The sequence below is a fragment of the Euleptes europaea genome, chromosome 14 (genome assembly GCF_029931775.1).
Source record: "Euleptes europaea isolate rEulEur1 chromosome 14, rEulEur1.hap1, whole genome shotgun sequence".
NCBI classification, from domain to species: domain Eukaryota; kingdom Metazoa; phylum Chordata; class Lepidosauria; order Squamata; family Sphaerodactylidae; genus Euleptes; species Euleptes europaea.
In genome coordinates, this window is record NC_079325.1 from 44,374,171 (window position 1) to 44,386,903 (window position 12,733).

The 12,733-nt window shown below is 45.3% G+C and overlaps 1 protein-coding gene across 1 annotated transcript in view; it reads right to left on the minus strand.

Moving 5' to 3' along the window:
- WHRN (whirlin) overlaps positions 1-12,733 on the minus strand; it is a 155,130-nt gene that overhangs the window by 91,922 nt on the left and 50,475 nt on the right. The window lies entirely within an intron of this gene.

Consider the following 12,733-nt stretch of genomic DNA (forward strand, 5'->3'; position numbering starts at 1 on the left):
ACAATCATGGTCTGCATTTTCTTCCATTCCACACCATGCTTGAGAATGACTGCATTTTGCATACAGTGTGTGTATTTTAAAGGCTGGTTCACAATAACAAATGATGCTTATTTTCCAGTGATGTGATGATGTTCTTGGATATATGACTTAATGTGTGTGTGTGTGTGTGTGTGTGTGAGTGTGTGTGTGTGAAGTGCCGTCAAGTAGCTTCCGACTCATGGCGGCCCTATGAATCAATGTCCTCCAAAATGTCCTATCTTTGACAGCCTTGCTCCAGTCTTGCAAATTGAGGGCTGTGGCTTCCTTTATAGGGTCAATCCATCTCTTGTTGGGTCTTCCTCTTTTCCTGCTGTCCTCAACTTTTCCTAGCATGACTGTCTTTTCCAGTGACTCTTGTCTTCTCAAAATGTGACCAAAATACAATCGCCTCAGTTTAGCCATTTTAGCTTCTAGGGTCAGTTCAGGCCTGATTTGATCTATAACCCACTGACTTCATGACTTCATGGAGAATCTTTAATATGAAGAGCCAGCCAATTTCCATTGGGAGAGCTGGGGTCTTGAGCTGAATTTTCCTCACCAGCTGAGTTCTTTTTACTGGAGATACCAGGTAATGAATTTGCTTTACATCTCAACATAAACAAATGAAGCTGCTTTATAACCAAGCCTCACCATTGGTCTGTCTAAAGAAAAAGAGCTGGTTTTTATATGCTGACTTTCTCTACCACTTAAGGAAGAATCAAACTGGCTTACAATCACCTTTTCCCTTCCCTTCCCCACAACAGACACCCTGTGAGGTAGGTGGGACGGAGAGAGCTCTAAGAGAACTGTGACTAGCCCACGGTCACCATGTGGAGGAGTGGAGAAACCAACCTGGTTCTCCAGATTCACATCCACCGCTCATGTGGAGGAGTGGGGAATCAAACTCGATTCTCCAGATTAGAGTCCACTGTTCCAAACCACCGCTCTTAACCACTACACCATGCTAGCTAAGTATCAGGGGTTTTAGGCCTCTTGATACAGCAGGAGGCCTGCCGGAGCCTGGGGGGAGTGGGAGGAAAGGCATCCTAGTGGCACCTCAGTCTACCCACATTACTTCCAGGCTAAATCAGAAGTGAAATGGGTCACTCAAGTATTCTGAAAAAACTCTATGGTAAAACCATAGAGTTGTCACTATATTGTCCCTGGTGACATGGTGATGTCACTTCAGGTCACACACTTAAGGGAGTTGCCGTAATGCAGAATTGTCTGTGAAAAGTTTAGTCAATTTTCATTGCACTGTTCATAGTACGTATTATACTGCATTTAGTGCATTGTTTTCCTATTTTGTAATCCAGTTTCAATTGCACTAAAATCCAGTTTTGTAACCCAGTTTCAATTGCATTATTCCATTGCATAATCTGCCTTGAGTCTCAGCAAAAATGTGGACGACAGATTAAATCAAATAATAAATATGCATGGTTTTATTTTGTTGCTTTTAGTTTCTCTACGCAGCAGGAAAGACAATTTTCATCCTCAGTCCCCCCCCCCTTTGATAATTTTCACCTGGAGAAAATGGCAGCTTTGGCAATTGGACTCTATGGCATTGAAGTCCCTCCCCTCCCCAAACCCCACCCTTCTCAGGCTCCACCCCAACAATCTCCCGCCGGTGGCAAAGAGGGACCTGGCAACCCTAGCCCCACAGTCAACTGTGGCAGTTCCCCCGAGGCCTTGGGACACGACACCACTGCAGTGCATAAACCAAATCGACTAAATATACAGTTCTGCCTTCAACTGTTCTTTTGTTTGGCCTTCCCTTGCCTCTCAGCTGGAACTCCAATTCCCATTTTCTCTTTCAAAAAAATTCATTCTTAAAGCCTTTGTTCATTCCAAACGCTTTGCGCTGATTAAAAACAGAAGGAAGAAAAGGAAAGGGGGGGAATAGATCCTACTGCATATGCAAAAGCTGATCAGACCTCAAAAGTGTTCCCCGGGATTCTGCCACCCTCAGCTGGCCAAATTGACTCAGTCAGGAGCACGTCAAACTGCCATTCGAGAGCTGAGCTGAATGGCCTTGTGAGGAAAGTCAGAGGCCCGGAATAATTTCAAGACAAATCGGGATAAGGAGGAGAGAGGGACTTGGAGACAAAAAGGCGGAATTTGGGCAATAATTCTGTCTAGTACATTTTTAACCTGCCCTTTTCTCCAGGGATCCCTGGGCAGGATATAATGTTCTCCTGTCCTCATTTGTATCCTCACAACAACCCCATAAGGTCAATCAGTCTGAGAGAGCGTGACTGGCCCGTGATCACCCGGCAAGCTTTCATTTGATTTGAACTCAGGTCTTCAGAGCCCAATCCAACTCTCTAACTGCTTCAACACACCACCTTGATGTTCAAAATAAGGCAGGTTAATTGTATTTGTACCCTGAAGGGAAACAAAAAAACTAATCTCTCATAAAAATCTTACATTTTATGCACACACAGACACCAGAGTGTCCCTCGACGGCCCGTGCAAGGCCTGGCGTGGGCCTTTCCCCCACCTGGTGACTTACCCAAGAGCTGGGAGAGCCGGTAGCCAGGCCAGCCCCGGAGAAAGCGAAGAGCTGGGGTGGGGCATGCCTGGGAGGTTCGCCCCCCGTCCCGCTTTCCCCAGCAGCTGGAGCCGGGAGAAAGAGAGGCTGAGGAGACCCCACAACCCTGGCGGACTCAGACGGGGACAGAAGCTCCAGTTCCCTGGCTGAGTGGTCTGAGGCCAAGGAGACCCCCCACAGCCCAGTGATCTGGCCAAAGGGAAAGCACGCGAGGCTGCTACTGCGGGCTGGGGTCTCTACACAGAGTTTGCTCTAAGCTTTTCCGCTCCCACCACAAGAAACCAATGCATGATGTAAACTCTATTTTGCAAGCACATATGCTGGAACTTTAAGGAAAGGAAGGAGGAGGAATGAGAGAAAGGTGAAGATAGGAAGGAAGATGAGAAGAAAAGAGTGAGAAGAAAAAAGAAAGAAAGAAAGAAAGAAAGAAAGAAAGAAAGAAAGAATATGATGTTACTGTGCCCAGTCTGTCCCCATCCCATCTTGAACACCAATAGAGGATTTTGATTAAACGGCTGTCTTCAGCAATTAACTTCTCTATTTATTGCTGCCAAGAGAAATTTTTAGTGTGTTTTCCAAATGTAGATTGTATTTCCAGCAAACTATCCCCTCCCCCAAATGAATCAGTTGAAGAAGAGAAATCCCATTAAATATATACTGTTGTGAGGCAAATTCCCTACATAAATTTTGTTTTATTTTAGCAAATTTACATCCCCAATTTACATCCCACTTTTCTGCTGTGGAAACCACACATGTAGAGAAGCTTGCAGCAATGTCATTAACAAAAGGTAAAAGTTGAAATAATTTAAGCTAGTTTTTAGGAAATAAAATGAAATAATAGGAGCAGGTCAGCAGTAACTCATTCCGTTTGAATGCTGTCTCTTGATTCATGCTGCACAATTGAAGGGGGGGGATTCTGCAGCAGTCAGGACCATGGATAGCTCCTCGGGGTTAGGAGAATGATAACTGGGTCGCTGAATAAGGGCTAACCTAGAGCCAAATTGGAACACATATAAGAAGGTTGGTTTTTATATGCCAACTTTCTCTACCTTTTAAGGAGAATCAAAGTGGCTTACAATCGCCTTCCCTTCCTCTCCGCACAACAGACACCTTGTGAGGTAGGTGGGGCTGAGAGAGTTCCGAGAGAACTGTGACTAGCCCAAGGTCACTCAGCTGGCTTCATATGGAGGAGTGGGGAAACCAACCCAGTTCACCAGATTAGAGTCCACTACTCATGTGAAGCAGTGGGGAATCAAACTCCGTTCTCCAGACTAGAGTCCACCGCTCCTAACCACTACACCACGCTGGTAAGATAGGAAGGAAGGAAGAGAAATGACGGGTAACAGGAAAAAACAATCTGGCTCCTTATAAAACCGCATACATCCAAGGGCACAAAAACATTGTTCCCACTGCGCAGTTTCCTCCGGCACAAAATTTCTCCAACTGAATGCCTGAATAAAATCCCTCATTTTTGTTGAACCTCCCGGTGGGGTCTGAAGATCCCCTGGAGTTACACCTGATCTCCAGGCTACGGAGATCAGTTCCCCTGGAAGAAATGGCAGCTTTGGAGGGGGGCTCTATGGCATCTCATCCATGCCGAGCTCCCTTTCTCCAAACGCCACCCTCCCTAGGCACCTCCCCCAAACTCCCAAAATGTCTCAAGCCAGAGTTGGCATGCCTCCAAAAACATTTGGGCTGGCAACAACAGTGAGCTCCCTACAACAGTGAGCTCCCTATATGTCAAACAGCTTGCTTTAACTAAGAAAATTTTGCCATCTCCAATACTTTTGCACTGCTCTGAATGCCGATGGCATGAAATGTGTGTGTGTAAAGTGCCATCAAGTTGCAGTCAACTTATGGCGACCCCTTTTTGGGGTTTTCATGGCAAGAGACTAACAGAGGTGGTTTGCCAGTGCCTTCCTCTGCACAGCAACCCTGGTATTCCTTGGTGGTCTCCCATCCAAATACTAACCAGGGCTGACCCTGCTTAGCTTCTGAGATCTGACCAGATAAGGCTAGCCTGGGCCATCCAGGTCAGGGCGTGGCATGAAATACCTTTTTTAAAATAAAGAAAGGCCTTTATTTCATACTTCGTAAACCCAGCTTGTGACCTACATAGTTTCCTGGCTGCCACAGGCTGAGGATTGCTAAAGTATGTGGGCAGCAGGAAATCTCCTGTTTCTCTTAGGGCTACTAATTTCCAGGTAGGGCCTGGAGAACTTCTGGAATTATAACTGATCTCCAATCTACAGAGATCAGTTCCCCTGCATAAAAGGGCTGCTTGGGAGGGCGAACTCTATGGCATTATGCCCCTCAGGGGTCCTTCTCCACCCTAAACCCCACCCTCCCCAGGCTCCACCCCCAAATCTCCAGGAATTTCCTAACCTGGAGTTGGCAACCCTAACCCTAACCACCCCCTTTGCCAGTTTTTGTTCTTCTCTCACAATCCATGGCTGCTTCAATGTGAGAAGGAACAAAACAAAAAATCTTTCATTCCATCACACTTGTAGCTTGGTTTGCTGTCTGGTGGAATACTGGCTGTGACAGATTTATTTATTTATTATACTTGTATGTCACCCTTTCCCAACCAGATGGAGATATGACATCTGTCTATGTACTTATAACACTTCTTAACCCACCCTTTACTTGTTTATTTACTTCATTTATAGCCCACCGTTCTCTCCAATGTAGACCCAAAGCAGCTAACATCCTTCTCCTCTCCTACATTTTATCCTAACAACAATCTTGTGAGGTAGGCTAGGCTGAGAGAGTATCACTGGCCCAAGGTCACCCAGCAACCTTCCTTGGCAGTCTGGGGATTCAAACCTGGGTCTCCTAGATCCCAGTCTGACAGCCTAACCACTGCACCACCCTGGCTGTCTTCAAGGAGCTGGCATTTATTGGTCTCTCCTCCTCCCTTTTATCTTCACAACAACCCGAAAGAGAGTGACTGGCCTAAGGTTACCCAGTAAGCTTCACAGCTAAGTGGAGACTGGAACCTGGGTCTCAACACTACACGTAACACCAAAGGCCTCTTGACTTGTTAAAGATGGTTCTCTGCTTGACCGGACGTTTCAGGAACAGATGCAACCAAAGTGCTGTTTTCAGACTTTCCTAATAATTCAGGCATGTCAGGCAGCTTCATAAGACAGCATTCTCAGGGAGGTCTCCATCCAGTTGCTTAACATGCTAATTTTCTTTGTGCAGGGAATTTGTTTTTAATTGCACGGCATCACATAGGAATGTCAAGATTTGAGTCCAGTATCACCTTGGAGACCAACAAGATTCCCAGGGTATAAGCTTTCAAGAGACCAAGGCCATTGATGCATGGCTGTTTCCTCGCGGTCACCTCGCCAACTACTTTGGGGCTTTGCTTTCATTATGCGTGCATTTTCCAACCGCCAGAGGTCCCCTTGCTCTCCCCGCACATTTCCGTGCATTTTGCCCGCATTTTCTGGATTCGTGTTTAGCCAGTATCCAGAAAACGCAGGAAAACATGCGGAAATGCATGGGGAGAGAAAGGGGACCTCTGATGGTTGGAAAATGCACGCATAATCAAAGCAAAGCCCCAAAGTAGTCAGCGGGATGACCGCAAGGAAACAGCCATGCATAAATGGCCTTTGTCTCTTTAAAGCTTATACCCTGGAAATCTTGTTGGTCTCTCAGGTGCCGCGGGACTCGAATCTTGCTCTTCCACCGCAGACCCAACACAACTAACCAACTGAAACATATCAATGTGTCGCTCATCTTTGCGCCTCCCCTGCTACGTTTCCAGGGATGCGTCAGCCCAGCAGCATGATTCTGCAGGCAGAATCTGGAAGCTCAGTCGCTTCTTCAATTGCATTCCAATTGCACGGCTGAAGAAAATATTACTGACATTTATAAAGCCTTTCCGCGGGATTTACCAAGCCAATAAAAGCAAACAAATCAATGAGAGCTTGCTCATGGCTGTAATGTTGTGAAGGGGAGGAAGCATCTCAAATTGATGGAAATTTGAAAAGGGAGCATTAAGTGATCTCCAAAGTCCCAACCAAATTTCATTCATCCTTAAGGCAGGATTGATATGCCGGGTGTCAAAAAACTGAGAACAGCGAGGAGCAGTGGCTCAGCATGGAAAACACCTGCTTTATGTGCAGAGGATCCCAGGATCAATCCCTGGTACTTCTAGTTGGAACTCTTTGCCTGAGCTGCCAGTCAGAGTAGGCAATACTCAATGACACAGACCAAGATTTGAGTCAACGTTTTGCATACAGAAAATCCTACATTCACACTACAATCCTAAACAGAGTTGCACCCTCTACAGAGCTGTTCAGGGTTGCACTCCTAACCCCTTTAGCTAAAGCATCTCCAGCCACAAATGTTAGGAAAGACCCAGCCAGCGATCCTGAGGAGTGACTGCCACTCAGTGGTAAGGCTGCCAACTCTGCCTTGTGAAATGCCTGGAGATCTGGGGGTAACAAACTGAGGAGGATGAGCTTTTGGGATTGGGCAGACCTCTGTGGGGATGTGATCCCACAGAGTCAGCCCTCTGGCAGCTCCATTTCCTCCAGGGGAACTGATCTCTGTAGTCTGAAGATCAGTTGTAATTCCAGGAGAAGTCCAGGCCTCACCTGGAGGTTAGAAACCTACATCAGTGGTCTGGCTTGGTATAATGTTTGAAAGTTCTGCTGAGCTGAAATTCTTTTTTTCTTTTCTTTTTTGTAACGTGCAAACCACTCCAAGTTCCTATTCAGTCCAAGTCCAACAGAATAAGATCTGCATATGAACCGGAATGGCTAGCACAGGTTTTTGTAAACTGTCCGCATTCTTCCTTCTTTGCCAGTTCATTAGCATTTGGGAGCAGTCCCTCCATGTCCACTCTGAAAATGCACTTTCAATCCCCTTTCAATCCACTTAGACTCATAGAATCATAGAGTTGGAAGGGACCACCAGGGCCATCAAGTCCAACCCCCTGCACAATGCAGGAAATTCACAACTACCTCCCCCTCCACACCCCTAGTGACCAGGAGATGGCCAAGATGCCCTCCCTCTCATCATCTGCCTAAGGTCACAGAATCAGCACTGCTGACAGATGGCCATCTAACCTCTTCTTAAAAACCTCCAGGGAAGAAGAGCTTACCACCTCGCGAGGAAGCCTGTTCCACTTAGGAACCACTCTAACTGTTAGAAAATTCTTCCTAATGTCTAGACGGAAACTCTTTTGATTTAATTTCAACCCATTGGTTCTGGTCCGACCTTCTTGAGCAACAGGAAACAACTTGGCACCCTCCTCTATATGACAGCCCTTCAAGTACTTGAACATGGTTATCATATCAGTCTTCTCCTCTTCAGGCTAAACATACCCAGCTCCTTCAACCTTTCCTCATAGGGTCTCCAGACCCACTTTAGCGACCGTTTCACATACGGTAGGTCTTTTATGCATGGCTGTTTCACTCGCCGTCATGACTTTGGGTCTTTGGATGATGCATGCCATTTCTGACCGTCAGAGGTCGCCTCGCTCTCCCCTTGCGTTTCCCCACTTTTTGCCTGCATTTTCAGATTCGAGAGACAAAAGGTCTCTCAAAACATGGGCGAAATGCAGGGGAACTTAGGGGGAGAACGAGGTGACCTCTGATGGTCAGAAAGGGCAAATATGATCCAAACAAAGACCCAAAGTCGTCGGAGGGGTGATGGCGAGTGAAACAGCCATGCGTAAAAGACCAAAGTAAAATCCAGCTGCAAAGTACACTGAAAGCACATTATTCAGTGTGTGAGAACGCCTAGATGGTTGACTGTTCGGAATGGGTCCCATGTTCACCTGTCCTCTGGAATGTAATGAAACACACCTGCTCCTGGGAAACTGTGCCTTCTGGTTTCTCTTTGCAATAACTCTGCTCTTTTTTGGGTTGCTCTCTGTCAACTGAATGTCACTCTTCATGCCCAAGTGAGCTCGGGCTCAAGGACGTAGCTGGCTGCAGCCACAATATCTGCATTAGTCTTTAAGGTGCAACAAGGCTTTTTTTTTTGCAACTTTTGATTCACTTGAATGAAAAATTGATGAAGTTATAAATAAAAAAGGGGGGGGGGAGAAACCTTAAACACCATTCTAGGAAATTTGCCTTGGTGAGAACAAGGATTATATTTGCAATCAAAAGAATACGAGCTACATTCCTAAGGCAGAAAGGCAGCAGTACTTTGATGCTTTGAATATTTCAAGGGACGGAAGGGCTGAAAGCTAACAAAAAGGGTCTCTTTCTCAACAAGATCAGAGAGGGAAATCTCCTAGGCACAGCTGAGGATTCGGCATGCTCTAAGAATCCCCACCAATTTTGCTCATTGATGCAGCGTTCTTTTGAACATCCTCAGCAGGAGGAGACCTGCTGTTTAAAGGGGGGGGGAAGAGAAGGCTGGTCAAGGATACAGCCCATAGCCCAAGGTAAACCATGTATATTTAATGCCAAGAGTTTTCAAATGGGCCTAAGACCATCTTTCTGTAGCTATCAGAATGCTTGCAAATGGCTCCTCCCTGCCGTTTCAACACCAAAAATCCTCGTTCCAGTTGGGCATTTCCCATGTGCAAACTGCACTCATGATTGGTTAGTTTTGTGTCCTTTTTCTGCTTGCTGGCACCAGATTTTCCCTGTAAAATGTATGCATTTTTCAACGTTATTTATGTGTCGGTAATTTAGCATTGCCGGGACCTGGATGGCCCAGAGCAGCTCATGTTCATGCTGATTTCTCATGTTCAGCAGTGGCTGAACATGGACTGACACAAACAGGACACAGGGTCTTATTCCAAGAAACTGAAAGACTGGACAATTCTACCAACTATTTTGTCAGATTGCACAGAGAAGCCATTGAAATTCATAAACATCAGCACAATTTCAACAGAAAAGAAGAGATATTGTCGAAGGCTTTCACGGTCAGAGTTCATTGGTTCTTGTAGGTTATCCGGGCTGTGTAACCGTGGTCTTGGTATTTTCTTTCCTGACATTTCGCCAGCAGCTGTGGCAGGCATCTTCAGAGTAGTAACACTGAAGGACAGTGTCTCTCAGTGTCAAGGGTGTAGGAAGAGTAATATATAGTCAGAAAGGGGTTGGGTTTGAGCTGAGTATTGTCCTGCAAAAGTAATGTGCTAATCATTGTTCTGTAAGTATCAAGATAATGTGCTAATGAGGGTATGGTATGTTAATATGGAACCATTGTATCCTGGAGTGATCTGTTAAAGTGTGAAATCCAAAGCTAATCTGCATGACTATTGTTGACTGTAGTCTTTGTTAGTCTGGAGGTTTTCAGGACAGGAAGCCAAGCCTTATTCATTCTTAAACTCTCTTCTTTTCTTTGGTTCTTGTAGGTTATCCGGGCTGTGTAACCGTGGTCTTGGAATTTTCTTTCCTGACGTTTCGACGTTTTTGTTTGGTTTAGTCCACTCAGTCCAGTAATAGCAAACTTTTACATGGAATATTTTGAAAAGACAGCATTAGAATCAGCACTTTACAAACCTACAGTCTGGTTCAGGTTCGTAGATGATACTTTTACTATTTGGAGCCATGGTGAAGAAAAATTAATGGACTTTCTAAACCATCTTAATAATATCCATCCAAACATTCAGTTTACCATGGAAAAGGAAATTGAGGGTAAACTCCCATTTCTTGATACCCTTGTCATCCGTAAAACAAACTCTCAGTTAGGTCACAAGGTCTACCGGAAACCAACTCACACAGATCGCTACTTACACAAAAACTCCAACCACCACCCCCGACAGAAAAGAGGAATAATCAAAACATTAATGGACCGTGCAAGACGGATCTGTGAACCACAGTTTCTCAAGGAAGAAACTAATCATCTAAATCACGCACTGCTAGCAAACGGCTACTCCAAGAATGAAATCAGAAGGGCCATTAAACCAAACAAAAATCAGAAAACTCAGGAAAAACAGTCTCCCATAGGAAAGGTATTCTTGCCATTTATTAAAGGAGTCACTGATAGGATGGAGAAACTTTTGAAAAAACATAACCTACAAACAGTGTTTAAACCCACCAAGAAAATACAACAAATGCTACGATCAGCAAAAGACAAAAGAGACCCCCTCACCTCTGCAGGAGTATATCGTATACCTTGCAGCTGTGGAGAAGTTTACATCGGGACCACAAAACGCAGCATACAAACAAGGATAAAAGAACATGAAAGATACTGCAGACTTGGCCAACCTGAGAAATCAGCAGTGGCTGAACATGGACTGACACAAACAGGACACAGGGTCTTATTCCAAGACACTGAAAGACTGGACAATTCTACCAACTATTTTGTCAGATTGCACAGAGAAGCCATTGAAATTCATAAACATCAGCACAACTTTAACAGAAAAGAGGAGAGTTTAAGAATGAATAAGGCTTGGCTTCCTGTTCTAAAAACCATGTATACCATGACCACGGTTACACAGCCCGGATAACCTACAAGAACCAATGAACTCTGACCATGAAAGCCTTCGACAATATTTTGCCAGATTATGCTTGGGGAGACCTGGGTTCAAATCTCCACTCAGATAAGAAGCTGATTGGGTGACCTGAGGCCAGCCACAGCCTCACCCAACCACATGAGGTTTTTGTGAAGATGAAATGGAAGAGGGAAGAACCCTGTAAGCCACCTGGATTGCTCCTGATGGGGAAAAAGGAGTAAAAATGTAATAGAGAGCCAGCTCCCACATGCCTGTGGGAATGACCTTGAGGTCCACCCTAAAGGTAAGGTGAATGATGAGGGAGGACTTCTCCTGGCAGGGATCTCAAATGACCCAGTGGTCCCTCCATTCCCCACGTCAAGCCAATCCACAGAGTGGCTTACATAAAAATGAAAAATCCACACATAACCAATAAAAACATCAAACAAACCTGGTCATACAACAATACCAGCAACAAACGAACAAGAAAGAAAACAATCAACACAAACAAAACGCCAAAAACTCCTAAATTGTTTTTAGCAGATAAAGACCACTTCAAGTGAAACTGGCCAAAGGATCTGGTGAATAAAACATTTTCCTGGAACCCAGAGGACATCAGTGAAAACATTTGGCAAATATCTCTGAGAAGGGTGTTGCGCAGATAGGGTGCCACCACAGAGGAAGTCCTGCCCTCATTAATCTAACCTCTGAAGAAAGTGTTCAGAAGGTGACTTTCATAAACAAGCAGCTTTGTTCAGGAGAAGGCGTCCCTATCTAGATGACTGCTGTATTGTCGCATTACTCAAACACCCTGACCTGGATGGCCCAGGCTAGCCTGATCTCGTCAGAAGCTAAGCAGGGTCGGCCCTGGTTAATATTTGGATGGGAGACCACCAAGGAATACCAGGGTTGCTGTGCAGAGGAAGGCACTGGCAAACCACCTCTGTTCTTCTCTTGCCATGAAAACCCCAAAAGGGGTCGACATAAGTCGGCTGTGACTTGAAGGCACTTTATACACACACACAGGACAGCAATGCTGAAGTAGGAATGACTTTGAACTTTTCATCCCTGCTGGTTCACCCCCACATCCCATTTTTTCTTCCTTGTGTGAAATGAACCAATCTGTCTTTGTTTTCAACCCTTTTTCTGTTTCCTTGCGTCAAATCCATTCCAGAAAAGTATGCATTTTTCAACGTTATTGATGTGTCAAGAATCAGAGAACATTCACTCATCCCTACTGTGAAGGCAGAGTGCCCTTCAAGAGACGTGAGTTGGGTAAAATTTAGTCTTGGGAACCCTTGGGGTCTAAGTCAGCTCCAGGTTCTCTGCAAGCCACCCAGGGCTTGACAGACAACTCTGGTCCTGTAGATGAAGGTTCAGGAAACCAGAGTACCAAAATCTTAGCTGTGCCCCCTCATGTGCAGCTGTTTAATCTGAACAGATGATGATGAAGAAGAGTTGGTTTTTATATGCCAACTTTCTCTACCACTTAAGGAAGAATCAAACTGGCTTACAATCACCTTCCCTTCCCCTCCCCACAGCAGACAACCTGTGAGGAAGGTATGTGACTAGCCCAAGGTGGCTTTGTGTGTAGGAGTGGGGAAACAAATCCAGTTCACCAGATTAGCCTCTGCCACTCATGTGGAGGAATGGGGAACCAAACCTGGTTCTCCAGATTAGAATCCCCCACTCCAAACCACTGGTTTGAGTCTTCCTTAAGTGGTAGAGAAAGTCAGCATACAAAAAAC